Genomic DNA, 14,955 nt, shown 5'->3' on the forward strand with positions numbered 1-14,955 from the left:
GCTTATCTCTGTCTTAACCATGCCCCTAGCAGGGAGACTCTGCTGAAGTTAAAGGCACTACATCACTTTACCCTCATGAGAACCCATGTGTAGATGAGTGCCACATGCTGGGCAGGATAAGAAAAGCCCAGAGTCTAGAGGCTTCATAGGAAAGTCTCTCCACCTGTTGTGTCTCAACCTCAGAGAAAACTGATACTGGCTACAATTTCCTCCTGAGACATGGACCTGTCTGGTTGGGGAAAATCTGACTGGAGTCTGTAATACCTGAGGAGACCCTCCTCAAAGAAAAAAAATTCTCCACATAGGCAGGGCAAAAAACAGAAAAAAAAGAACAGAAAAATTCTGATAAGTTAAAACAAACCTGAGTTAGAAGTCTGAGTAAGTTGAACTGAGTGTCTGAGAACAGATAGAGAACACAGCCATCTAGCAAGAAAAATCTACGTAAAAGAGTGAAAACAGTCTCCAGAATAAACTAGTTAGGGAAATCAAATGCCTAGATGCCAGCAAAAAAAAAAAAAAAGAGTCATACTAGGAAAATCAAAGATATGGCCTAGCCAAAGGAATAAAACAGACGTGGAAAATCTCATTAAAAATAAATCAAGGGTGGGCCACTGTGGCTCAGCAGGCAAAGTTCTTGACTGCCCTGCCGGAGACCTGGGTTCAATTCCCAGTGCCTGCCCAAGCCAAAAAAAGAAAAAAATAATAAATCAAGTTGAAGGAGGATATAAAGAAGACATTGGGCAAAGAGAAAGAAGAACTTGAAAGTATAAAAAACAAATCATAGAACTTGTGGGAATGAAAGGCACAATAGAAGACATGAAAAAATCAATAGAATCCTACAACAAGAGATTTGAAGAGGCAGAAGACAGGATTAGTGAACTAGAGGATTGGACATCTGAAATCTGACACACGGAAGAAAATATAGGGAAAAGAAAGGAAAAATATGACCAGAGTCTTAGGGAATTGAGTAAAACTTGAAGCACACAAATATATGTGTTGGTGGTGTCCCAGAAGGAGAACACAATAGAAAAGGAGAAGAAAGACTAATGGAGGAAATAAATACTGAAAACTTCCCATCTCTTGTGAAAGGTAAAATTACAGATCCAAGAAGTGCGGCATACCCCAAACAGAATAGATCCAAATAGATATACTCCAAGACACTTGCTAATCAGATTGGCAAATGTCAAAGAGAAAGAGAATTTTGAAAGCAGCAAGAGAAAAGCAATACATCACATACAATGGAAGCCCTATAAGATTATGTGCAGGTTTCTCACAGAAAGCCTGGAGACAAGAAGGCAGTGGTATGATATATTTAAGATTCTAAAAGAGAAAAACTGTCAAACAAGAATTTTATACCCAGTAAAATTATCTTTCAAAAGTAAGGGGACAATTGAAATATTTTCAGCAAACAATCACTGAGAGAATTTGTGACTAAGAGACTAGCTCTGCAAGAAATACTAAAGGGAGAACTACAGGCAGAGAGGAAAAGACAGGAAAGAGAGGCCAGGAAAAGAGTGTAGAAATGAAGACTATCAGTAAAGAGAAAAAAAAAATATATATGACATACAAAATAAAAAAGACAAAATGGTGGAAGAAAGTACTGTCCTTTCAGTAATAATTGAAATTAAATGCTAATGGATTAAACTCCACAATCAAAAGACACAGACTGGCAGAATGGATTAAAAAACAGTATCATCCGTATATCTACAGGAGACTCATTTTAGACCCAAGGACAAAAATAGATTGAAAGTGAAAGGTTGGGAAAACAAACAACAATCGGAAAAGAGCAGGAGTAGCTGTACTAGTATCAGACAAATTAGACTTCAAATGTAAAACAATTAAAAGAGACAAAGAAGGGCACTATGTATTAATAAAAAGAGCAATTCAACAAGGAGCCATAACAATCATAAATATTTATGCACTGAGCCAGAGTGCTCCAAAATACATGAAGTAAACACTGACAACACTGAAGGGAAAAATAGACACCTCTATCATAATAGCTGGAGACTTCAGTTCCCCACTCTCATCAATAGATAGAACACCTAAACAGAAGATTAATAAAGAAATAGAGAAAATTAATATGATAAATGAACTAGACTAAACAGACATTTACAGAACGTTACACCCCACAACAGTAGGACACACATTTTTCTCAGGTGTTCATGGTAGATTTTCAAGAACAGACCATAACCTGTGTCACAAAGCAAGTTGCAATAAATTTTAAAAGATGGAAATCATAAAAAACACTTTCTTGGATCATAATGCAACAAATTTGGAAATCAGTAACAGGGAGAGGGCCAGAAAATTCACAAACAAATGGAGGCAAGCAACACACTCTTAAAGAATCTGTGGGTCAATGAGGAAATTACAAGAGATCAGTAAATATCTCGAGGCGAATGAAAATGAAAACACAATATATGAAAATGTATGAGATGCAGCAAAGGCAATGTCAAGCGGGAAATTTATTGCCTTAAATACCCATATTAAAAAAAAGAAAGAGCAAAAATTGAATAATTAACTGTTCCCATAGAAGAACTTGAGAAAGAACAGTAAACTAACCCCAAAACAAACAAAAGGAAAGAAATGAAGATTAGAGCAGAAATAAATGAAACTGAGAACAAAAAAAAATCGAGAAAATCAACAAAACCAGAACTTGGTTCTTTGAGAAAATTAATAAAGTTGATGGACCCTAAGGTAGGTTGACAGGAGAAGAAAAAGAGAGAAAGAGAGGGGATGCAAATAAATAAAATAAGAAATGCAAGAGGAGACATAACCACTGACCCTGCAGAAATTAAAGGAGGCAATGAAAGGATATGATGAGCAACTATATGCTAATAAACTAGACAATGTCAATGAAATGGACAAGTTCCTAGAAAGGCACGAACAACCAATATTGACCAAAAAGAAAAAGACAACCTCAACAAACCAATTGCAAGTAAAGAGACTAAATCCATCAACAAGACACTCCTCAAAAATAAAAGTCCAGGACTGTATGGCTTCACATGTGAATTCTACCAAGTGTTCAATAAAGAATTAGTACCAATCTTGCTCAAACACTTCAAAAAAATTGAAGAGGAGGAAAAGAAACCTGACTTATACTATGATGCCAGCATCACCCCCATAACAAAGCCAGACAAAGATAACATAAGAAACGAAAACACAAACCAATCTTTTTAAGGAATATAGCTGCAAAAATCCTCAACCAAGTTTTTGCAAATTGAATCCAGTAGCACATTAAAAGTATTATATACCATGACCAAGTGGGATTTATTCCAGATATACAAGGATGGTTCAACCTAAGAAAATCAATTAATGTAATACAGCAGATCAAAAAATCAAAACAGAAAAAGCAGATCATCTCAATTGATGCAGAAAAGGCATTTGACAAAATTCAACATCCTTTCTTGATGAAAACACTTCAAAGGATAGAAATAGAAGGGAACTTCCTCAACATGATAAAGGAAAAATATGAAAAACCCAAAGCTAACATCAACATCAACTGGGAAAGACTGAAAGCTTCACTCTAAGATCAGGACCAAGACAAGGATGTGCTGGATCCCTGATTGTGCTGGAAGTTCTATTCAGAGCAATTAGACAAGAAAAAGGAATAAAAGGCATCCAAATTGGAAAGGAGGAAATAAAATTCAGTTTGCAGATGACATGATACTTTATGTGAAAATCCAAAAAAACTATAGCAAAGACACTAGAGCTAATAAATGAGTACAGCACAGTGGCAGGGTATAAGAACAACACCCAAAAATCAGTAGTGTTTCTATACACTAGTAATGAGCAATCCGAGGAGGTCATCAAAAAGAAATTCCATTTACATTAGCAACCAAAAGGATAAAATATTTAGGAATAAATTTAACTAAAGATACAAAATACCTAAACAAATAAAACTATAAGAAATTGCTAAAAGAAATCATGGAAGACCTAAATAAATGGAAGGACATACTGTACTCATGGATTGAAAGACTAAAGTTAAGATGTCAGTTCTACCCAAGTTGATTTTTAAGTTCAATGCAATACCAATTAAAGCCCCAATGACTTACTTTGCAGAAACAGAAAAACCAATAACCAAATTCATTTGGAAGGGTAGAGTGCCCCAAATAGCCAAAAGTATCTTGAAAAAGAAAAATGAAGTCGGAGGTCTCACACTACCTGACTTTAAAGCATGTTATGTAGCTACAGTGGTCAAAATAGCATGGTACTGGCATAAAGACACGTATACTGACCAATAGAATTGAATAGTGTTCAGAAATAGACACTTTAATCTATGTACAATTGATCTTTGATAAGACAGTCAAGCCATTTCACCTGGGACAGAGCAGCCTCTTCAATAAATGGTGCTTGGAGAACTGAATATATATGCAAAAGAATGAAAGAGGATCCATATCTCACACCCTGTATGAAAATTAACTCAAAATAGATTACATTAAGAAAATGTAGGAAAATACCTGATAAAACTTGTAATAGGAGGTGGTTTCCTAGACTTTATACCCAAAGCAGGATCACTGAAAAAAGAAAGAGATAAATGTGAACTCCTCAAAATTAAACACTTTTGTGCATCAAAGAACTTTGTCAAGAAAATAAAATGGCAGCCTATGCAATGGGAAACAATATTTGCAAACCACATATCACATAAGTGTTTAGTATCCAGAATATATAAAGAGATTATTAAACTCAACAATAAAAAGACAAAAAAAATTTTTAATGGGCAAAAGACATGAACACATACTTCTCAGAAGAGGTAACACAGCTGGTTAAAAGGCACATGGAAAGATGCTCAACTTCACTGGCTATTAGGGAAATGTCAATCAAAACCATAATGAGATATTACCTGACACCCACTAGTATAGCCATGATAAAAAAAAAAAAAAAAAAGGAAAATGACAAGTGCTGGAGAGGATGTAGAGTGAAGGTACACTTATCCATTGTTGGTGGGAATGTAACATGATACAACTGTTCTGGAAGGCAGTTTGGCAATTCCTCAGGAAGCTAAGTATAGAATTACCATATGATCCAGCAATTTCATTACAAGGTATATATTCAGAAGACCTGAAGCAAGGACACAGATGGATATTTGCACACCAATGTTTATAGCAATATTATTTACTATTGCCAAGAGATGTAAACAACCAAAATGTCCAGCAATGGATGAGTGGCTAAACAAGCTATGGTATATACATACGCTGGAATATTATGCAGCAGTAAGACAGAATAAAGTCATGAAGCACTAACAACATGGAAGAACCTTGAGGATATCATGCTGAGTGAAATTAGCCAGAAACAAAAGGACGAATACCAAATGGTCTCATTTACATGAACTAACATTAATGAATGAATTTGCAGAATTGAAGTTTAGGACACGGGTAATCATGAGATAGAAATAGGGTAGAGATTGGGTCATTGGTGCTGAAGGAATAGAGATTGTGCAATAGGACTGATCATAAAAACTCAGAAATGGATAGCACAATACTACCTGGGTGTAGCACAATAATATAAGTACACTGGATGAAGCCGAATGTGAGTATGATTGAGGGTGAAGGCCTGGGGGCATATATTAAAACAAAAGGAAAGATTGAGAATAAAGAGATGGGGAGATGGGGACAAGATGGCAGCATAGTGAGTTGTGGAATTTAGTTTGTCCTCCAGAGCAACTAGTAAATAGCCAGGAACAGTACAGAACAACTGCTAGCACAACATCAGTGACCGAAAACACAACTTACACCAGTCTGGACAAGCTGGACTGGCTGAGACCCCACACAGAACTGAAAGTCCTCCAAGCCATGGAGGTCAGTGCCCCTCTTCTATGGGTGAGGTAGGCTGGTTCTCCCAGGGAAAAGGAAACAGACTTTAATAGCAGCAAGGGCTTAGCTCAACCAAGCTCCAATTGTGGAATTAACAAATTCTGACTACTGAAAATAGGCCCCCAGCTCAGAGAAACCTGGAATAAGTACTAAAGGTACTAGGACTTTTTGTCCCGGCAGAAAGGGGGTAAGGCTGACAGAAAAAAGAAAAAAGAAATCTCCAAGGCTTTTTTAGTCGAACATAACAGAATACTGCAAATGGGCTGGACCCAGGGTTCTGGGAAGATGGCAGAATAGAGGGTTCCACAAAGAAGGCTGTCAGCATCTTGATATGCTTAGTGATTTTCTGTTGTCTTCACAGCATGTAAATATCTTGATTGTTTACTTTGTAAGTTGATTTCCTTCAGTAGTCTGAAGCTTTGTATTTGTGGGACTGATATAGAACAGAAGATATCACAGAGATTAAAGATGCTGTTGACCAAATCAAAAATATATTAGAGGCACACAACACCAGATTTAAAGAGGCAGAAGAAAGAATAAGCAAACTAGAGGGCATGAAACTGATTTTAAACACTCAAAACAGCAAGTGGAAAAAAACAATTTGAATTAGAACTCATGGAAATGGTAGAGAAAACAAAGCACACAAATATAAGAATCATTTGTGTCCCAGAAGAAGAAAAGAGTAAAGGGCTAGGAAGATCAGTTGAGGATATATTGGGATAAAACTTCCCAACCCTTATGAGGGACATTAATATCCAAATTAAAGAAGCCCAAGAAACTCCAAATAGAATAAATCCAAATGGGTCTTCCCCAAGACACAGACTAATCAGTCTGTGTCCTAGTTTGCCAGCTGCTAGAATGGCTTTTCTGAGGTCCACCACAGATTCAGACCGGCATATTCCAACCTTTGGACCCCTAGAAGACATGCTCTTTCCAAATGCAAAATACATTTATTCCATAATAATATCAGAAAACCTTAAACCTTTCAGTAGCAATACAAATGAAGTACCAAATTAGAGACAGTATAAAATCTCATCAAGTCAGTTACAGGCATGGTCCGTCCTAAGGCAAAATTTTCTCCATTTGCTCTGGACCTTTGAAAATTCATAACAAGTTCTTTGCTGCCAACATACAAAGGAGGAATATTCATAGGATACATATACACATTTCCATAGGGAGGAAGGAACACAGGGGTCACAGGACCCATACAGTTTTGAAAACCTGCAGGGCAAAGTCCATTAGATTTCAAAGTCTGAGAGTCATTTATTCTCAGGGCTTTAGAAAGCTACAGTCCCACCCTTTCCAAGGGCCTACGCAGAGGCTTGCCTCTCTTTGAATGCAACCTTGGGGGATATTGGGGAGACCACCTTTTTCTCGACTCCACCCTCTCCAAGCTTCGGGGTCACAACTGGGCTCTCTGCCACCTCCAGGGCACATGCTCAACCCCTTCATTTGGTGGCAGCCAGGCTCTCCCCAAACCCCAAGGAATGTGCTTCACCCACTCAAGGCCTGAGGTGGCATGACTCTTACACTGCAACCAGGTGGAAGGCCCATTCTCTGTCTTTGGGGCAAACTCACCCTCTCCATGGGCTTGGGTGGGTCCTCTCTCCTGGCCCAAGGCTTCTTGACTTCAGACCTCAGCCTCCATGGTATGAGGTCTCCATATAGGCCTCAGTCATCCATGGTGGTGTCTGCTGGCTTTCATGTGGCTCTACAAAAAGGGCTCTCTCCAAAATGTTTCCTCTTTTAAAGGATTCCAGTAAGCAACTCCACCTCCAGAGGGTGGAGACACACCTCCATGGAAATCATCTAATCAAAAGTTACCACCCACAATTGGGTGGGTCACATCTTCATGGAAACAATCAAAATGCTCCCACCCAGCAATACTGAATGAGGATTAAAGGACATGGCTTTTCTGGGGTCCACCACAGATTCAGACTGGCACAGTCTGCAAAATGTTGAAGAGAAGGAGAAAATCCTAAAAATGGCAAGTGAAAAACAATCTACTACATGAAAGTCCACATAGGACTGAGTTCAGACTATTGAATTGGCACTATGGAGGCAAAAAGGCAGTGGTACGATATATTTAAGATCCTCACAGAGAAAGACTTCCAGTCAAGAATTCTTTACCCAGCCAAATTATCATTCAAAACTGAGGGAGAGGTTAACATTTTCACAGACAAACAAATCCTGAAAGAATTTGTCACAAGAGACCAGCCTTACGAGAAATACTAAAGGGAGTTCTGCCAGTTGAAAAATAAAAGACAGGAGAGGGAGGTCTAGGGAAGGGCACAGAATTGAAGAGTAGCAATAATGGTAATTTAAAGGATAAGAAGAGAAAGAGGGAAAAGAATATTCAGATCAGACAAATATAATTCAAAAGATAAGATGGTGGATTCAAGAAACACCTCTTCAGTAATAACTTTGAATGTTAACAGACTAAAGTTACCAATTAAAAGATACAGATTGGCAGAATGAATTAAGAAATATAATCCAGAGATATGCTGCTTACAAGAGAGTCATCTTAGACACAAGGATACAAATAGATTGAAAATGAAAGGATGGAAAACAAAGTTCCACACAATTTATAAACAATAGAAAGCAGGAGTAGCTATGCTAATATCAGCCAAATAGGCTTTAAATATAAAGACTATCATAAGAGACAAAGAAAGACACTATATATTAATAAAAGGGACAACTGACAAGAGAAATAACAATCATAAATGTTTATGCTTCCAGTCAAGGAGCTCCGAAGTACATGAGACAGACATTGACAAAGCTGAAAGGAGTGAGAGACATTTCAACAATAAAAGTAAGACACTTCAATACACCACTTTATAGGTAGAACCAGACAGGCAATCAACAAGGAAATATAGAAGTTAAACAATTTGATAAATGAATTAGACCTAACACACATATATAGGTCATTACACCCAAAACACAAGGATATACATTCTTCTCTAGTGCTCATGGAACATTCTCCAGGATAGATCATATGCTGGGGCACAAAACAGGTCTTTATAAATTTTAAAACATTGAAATTATTCAAAGTAGTTTCTCTGACCACAATGGAATAAAGCTGGATATCAATAATCACCAAAGAATGAGACCTTTCAGAAATATATGGAGAATAAATAACACACACTTAAACAAACAGTGGGACAAATAAGAAATTGCTAGAGAAATCAGTAGCTATCTGGAGAAAAATTAAAATGAGAATACAACATATCAGAACTTATGGGATGCAAAAGGCTGTGTGGAGAGGGAAATTTATTGCCCTAAATGCATATATTAAAAAAACATGAAAAAGCAGAGAGTGCACGATGGCCGCTTAGTGAGGTGTAGAATTTAGTTTATCCTCCAGAGTAGCTAGTAAGTAGCCAAGAACAGTACAGAACAACTGCTGGGGCCACATCAGTGACCGGACACCCAGTGTACAGGAGTCTGGACAAGTTGGACCAGCTGTGATCCCACCCAGAACCGTGAGTCCCTCAAGCCGCAAAGGCTGGTGCCTCTCCCTCACAGGCTGATTCCCAGAGGGGAAAGGAAAGAGGCTTTACTAACAGCAAGGGGCTGAGATCAGCCAAGCCCCAATTAACAAATTCTGACTACTAAAAACAGACCCCCAACTCAGCTGAACTCCTATAAAAGCTGAGGTTGCTGTTTTTTGTGCCGACGCTGAGGGGGCAGGGCTAATGGAAAAAGAAAAAAACGGAGTTATTTTGGATCGGACAGTACAAAATGCCAGAAAGGGTCTGGGCTCTGAAGGAAAAGGATGAGGAACATAAGACCTGGAGATACACAGAGCAATTTACCAACTTAAGCTCTTGATTAGTAAACTTGAGGAATGGGGACCTGCTCTGAAAAGGAGTTTTTTTTTCTTTTCTTTTTTTCCTTTTTAATGGAGGAAATTATCACAGAAAATTTCACAACTCTTACAAAAGATGTAAAATTACAGATCCAAGGAGTGCAGTGTACCCCAAACAGAATAGATACAAACAGATGTACTCCAAGACAATTACTGATTAGAATGTCAGATGTCAAAGAGAAAGAGAGAATTTTGAAAACAACAAGAGAAAGGCAACCCATCACATACAAGGGGAGCCCAATAAGATTTCTCAGCAGAAAACATGGGGATGAGAAGACAATGGAATGCTATATTTAAGATACTAAATGAGAAAAAGTGCCAACCAAGCCATAGATGGCTTGACTGCTCTTTGCATACAACTGCAAGGCTTCTCAAATTCAAACTGCCCCAAGCAAGGGCGTAATTAAGCTTGTATGAGTGGCAAAGAGGCTGGTCAGCTGAAAGGAAATAATTCCCTAAAGGGTGTGTCTTATCCAGGAGAGGGGTGGGGCCCAGCTCTGGTAGAATCGTCCCTCAAGGAGTTCAGACCCCAGGGTCTGGAAAACTGAAGAAATTAAAGGCAGTATACAACTCTTCTCTGTCTCAACTACAGCAGGGAGAGTCTGCTAAAGTTTAAGGTTCCACATCACTTTATGCTGGTGGGACCCACAGGTAGGCAAGTGCCACACACTGGGCAGGATAGGAAAAACACAGAGTCTAGAGGCTTTATAGGAAAGTCTTTCAACCTTCTGGGTCTCATCCTCAGGGAAAACTGATGCAAGTGACTCTTTCCTCCTAAGAGGAGGCCAGTCTGGTCTGGGAAAATCTGACTGGGGTCTATAATACCTAAGTAGACCTTTCTAAGGGGAAAAAAAGGCACCATATAGGCAGGGCAAGAAACAAGAACTGAAAAAAATCTGATCTGTTAAACAAAACTTAAGCTAAAGGTCTAGAATAAGCTGAACTGAACGTCAAACAGCAGACAGACAACAAAGTCATCCATCAGGAAAACACCAGGTAAAAAAAGTGAAAACAATCTCCAGAATAAACTAGTTAAGGAAAGTAAATGTCTAGATACTAGCAAAAAATAACAAATCATACTAACAAAATTGAAGATATGGCCCAGTCAAAGGAACAACCCAGAATTCAAATGAGATACAGGAGTTGAAAGAATTAATTCAGGATGTTCAAACAGACATGGAAAAATCTCATCAAAAATCTAATCAATGAGTTGAGGGAGGATATAAAGAAAGTAAGAGACAAACAAAAAGAAGAAATCAAAAGTCTGAAAAAAACAAATCACAGAACTTATGGGAGTGAAAGGCACAGTAGAACAGATGAGAAAAACAATGGAAACCTACAATGTCAGATTTTAAAAGGTAGTAGGATTAGTGAGCTGGAGGATGGGACATCTGAAATCTGACAAGCAAAAGAACATATAGGGGAAAGAATGGAAAAATAAGAGCAGGGACTCAGAGATTTGAATGACAACATGAAGTGCACAAATATACATGTTGTGGATGACCCAGAAGGAGAAGAGAAGGGAAAAGGAGGAGAAAGATTAATGGAGGAAATTATCACAGAAAATTTCACAACTCTTACAAAAGATGTAAAATTACAGATCCAAGGAGTGCAGTGTACCCCAAACAGAATAGATACAAATAGATGTACTCCAAGACAATTACTGATTAGAATGTCAGATGTCAAAGAGAAAGAGAGAATTTTGAAAACAACAAGAGAAAAGCAACCTATCACATACAAGGGAAGCCCAATAAGATTTCTCAGCAGAAAACATGGGGATGAGAAGACAATGGAATGCTATATTTAAGATACTAAATGAGAAAAAGTGCCAACCAAGAATTCTATAGCCAGAAAAATTGTCCTTCAAAAATGAGGGGGAAATTAAAACATTTCCAGATGAAAAATCACTGAGAGAATTTATGAACAAGATACTGGCTTTGCAAGAAATACTAAAGAGAGCACTAAAGACAGGAAAAAACAGCAGAGAGAGGTGTGGAGAAGAGTATAGAAATGAAGACTATCAGTAAAGGTAAAAAGAAGAAAAATAAGATATGAAATATAACATTCAAAAGGCAAAATGATAGAAGAAAGCACTGCCCTTACAGCAATAAAATTAAATGTTAATGGATTAAACTCCACAATCAAAAGACATAGACTGGTAGAATGGATTAAAAAACAGGACCCATCTATATGCTGTCTACAGGAGATGCATTTTAGACCCAAGGATAAACAGAGGTTGAAAGTAAAAGGTTGGGAAAAGATATTTCATGCAAACAGCAATAAGAAAAGAACAGGAGTAGCTATACTAATATCCAACAAATTAGACTTCAAATGTAAAACAATTAAAACAGATGAAGAAGGATATTATGTATTAATAAAAGGAACAATTCAACAAAAAGACATAACAATCATAAATATTTATGCACTGAGCCAGACTGCTCCAAAATATATGAGGCAAACACTGAAAAGAGAAATAGATGCATTTACCATAATATTTGGAAACTTCAATCCTCTGCTCTCATCAATGGATGGAACATCTAAACAGAGGATCTATAAAGAAACAGAGAATTTGAATAATACAATAAACAAACAAGACTTAACAGACATTTATAGTATATTACACCCCACAGAAGCAAGGTATACCTTTTTCTCAAGTGCTCATGGATCATTCTCAAGGATAGACCATATGCTGGGTTACAAAGCAAGTCTCAATAAATTTAAAAAGATTGAAATCATTCAAAACACTTTCTCAGATTATAAAGAAATGAAGTTGGAAATCAATAACAGGGAGAGGGTCAAAAAAATTCACAAATATATGGAGGTTCAACAACACATTCTTAAACAACCAGTGGGTCAAGGAAGAAATGACAAGAAACATCAATAAACATCTTGAGACAATTTAAAATGAAAACACAACATATGAAAATGCATGAGATGCAGCAAAGGCAGTGGTAAGATGGAAATTTATTGCCCTAAAAGCCTAAATCAAAAAAGAACAAAGACCAAAAATCCAGGAATTAACTGTCCACTTGGAATAAACAGAGAAAAACAGCAAACCAACCCCAAAGCAAACAAAAGGAAATAAATAATGAAGATTAGAATGGAAATAAATGAAATCGAGAACATGAAAATGATTGAGAAAATCAACAAAAACAGAAGTTGTTTCTATGAGAAAGTCATTAAGATTGATGGACCCTTAGCAAGGTTGACAAAAAGAAGAAGAGAGAGGATGCAAATAAATACAATAAAAAATGAAAGAGGAGACATAACCACTATCTCCACAGAAGTAAAGGAGGTAATGAGAAGATACGATGAACAATTTTATGCTAATAAACTAGACAATGTAGATGAAATGGACAACTTCCTAGAAAGGCATGCACAACTAACATTGACTCGAGAAGAAACAGATAACCTCAACAAACCAATCACAAGTGAAGAAACTGAGTTAATCATTAAGAGACTCCCCAAAAGAAAAGTCCAGGACCAGATGGCTTCACATGTGAATTCTACCAAACATTCAAGAAAGAATTAGTACCAATCCTGCTAAAACTCTTCAAAAAAATTGAAGAGGTGGAAAGGCTACCTAACTCATTCTATGAAGCCTATATCACCCTCATACCAAAGCCAGACAAAGATACTACAAGAAAAGAAAATTATAGAACAATCTTTCTAATGAATACAGATGCAAAAATCCTCAACCAAACCCTTACAAATTGAATCCAGCAGCACATTAAAAGAATTATACACCACGACCAAGCAGGATTCATCCCAGGCATTCAAGGATGGTTCAACATAAGAAAATCAATTAATTTAATACACTATATCAACAAATCAAAGCATAAAAACCACATGATCATTTAGATTGAAGCAGAAAAGGCAATCAACAAAATTCAACATACTTTCTTGCTGAAAACACTTCAAAGGATAGGAACAGAAGGGAACTTCCTTAATATGATAAAGGAGATATATGAAAAACCCACTGCTAACATCATCCTCAATGAGAAAAACTGAAAACTTTACCCCTAAAATCAGGAACAAGACAAGGATTGTCCACTGTCACCATTTTTATTCAGCATTGTGTTGGAAGTTCTAGCCAGAGCAATTAGACAAGAAAAAGAAATACGAGGCATCAAAACTGGAAAGAAAGAAGCAAAACTCCCATTGTTTGGAGATGATATGGTACTATATGTTGAAAACCCCGAAAAATCCTCAGCAAAACTACTAGGGCTAATAAGTGAGTACAGCAAAGTGGCAGGTTACAATGTCAACGTTCAAAAATCAGTAGCGTTTCTATACACTAGTAATGAGCATTCTGAGGGGAAAATCAGGGGGAAAAATCCATTTACAATTGCAACCAAAAGAATAAAATACTTAGGAATAAATCTAACTAAGGATACAAAAGACCTATACAGAAAACTACAAGAAATTGCTAAAAGAAATCACAGCAGCCTTAAATGGACTGAAAGACTAAATAAAGTTAAGATGTCAATTCTACCTAAATTGATTTACAGATTCAATGCAATACCAATTAAAATCCCCAAAACTTACCTTTCAGAAGTAGAAAAACCAATAACCAAATTTATCTGGAAGGGCAAGATGCCCTGAATAATGAAAAATATCCTGAGGAAGAAAAATGAAGTCAGAGGTCTCACACTACTTGACGTTAAGGCATATTATGAAGCTACAGTTGTCAAAATAGCATGGTATTGGCATAAAGACAGATAAAATGACCAATAGAATCAAAAAGAGTGCTCACATATAGACCCTCTCATCTATGGACAATTGATCTTTGATAAGGCAGTCAAGCCAACTCACCTGGGACAGAACAGTCTCTTCAATAAATGGTGCCTATAGAACTTGATATCCACTTGCAAAAGAATGAAAGATGATCCATATCTCACATAGTATACAAAAATTAATTCAAAATGGATCAAAAACCTAAACATTAGATCTAAGACCATAAAACTTTTAGAAAAAAATGTAGGGAAATATCTTATAAACCTTATAATAGGAGGCAGTTTCCTAGATCTTACACCCAAAGGACAAGCATTGAAGAAAGAAATAGATAAATAGGAACTCCTTAAAATTAAACACTTTTGTGTATCAAAGAACTTTGTCAAGAAAGTAAAAAGACAGCCTACACAATGGGAGACAATATTTGGAAAAGATATATCACACAAGGGTCTAATATCCAGAACATATAAATAGATTGTTCAACTCAACAACAAAAAGACAAACAACCAATTACAAAACGGGCAAAAGAAATGAACAGACACT

General features: G+C 36.9%; 1 protein-coding gene across 35 annotated transcripts in view; it reads right to left on the reverse strand.

The window, feature by feature from the left end:
• LOC143656990 (uncharacterized) overlaps positions 1–14,955 on the reverse strand; it is a 402,509-nt gene that overhangs the window by 360,331 nt on the left and 27,223 nt on the right. For 2 of the 35 annotated variants that reach the window (XM_077128835.1, XM_077128833.1), the window contains exon 2: positions 12,166–12,228. The exons of 32 other annotated variants lie outside the window; for them this stretch is intronic. The gene's annotated coding sequence lies outside the window, so the exon portion shown is untranslated. Of the gene's footprint in view, positions 1–4,457; positions 4,515–12,165; positions 12,229–14,955 lie in introns of all 35 variants that reach the window. One more of the 35 variants, XM_077128837.1, reaches the window with a different exon arrangement.

Source organism: Tamandua tetradactyla, chromosome 15 (assembly GCF_023851605.1).
Source record: "Tamandua tetradactyla isolate mTamTet1 chromosome 15, mTamTet1.pri, whole genome shotgun sequence".
Classification (NCBI taxonomy): domain Eukaryota; kingdom Metazoa; phylum Chordata; class Mammalia; order Pilosa; family Myrmecophagidae; genus Tamandua; species Tamandua tetradactyla.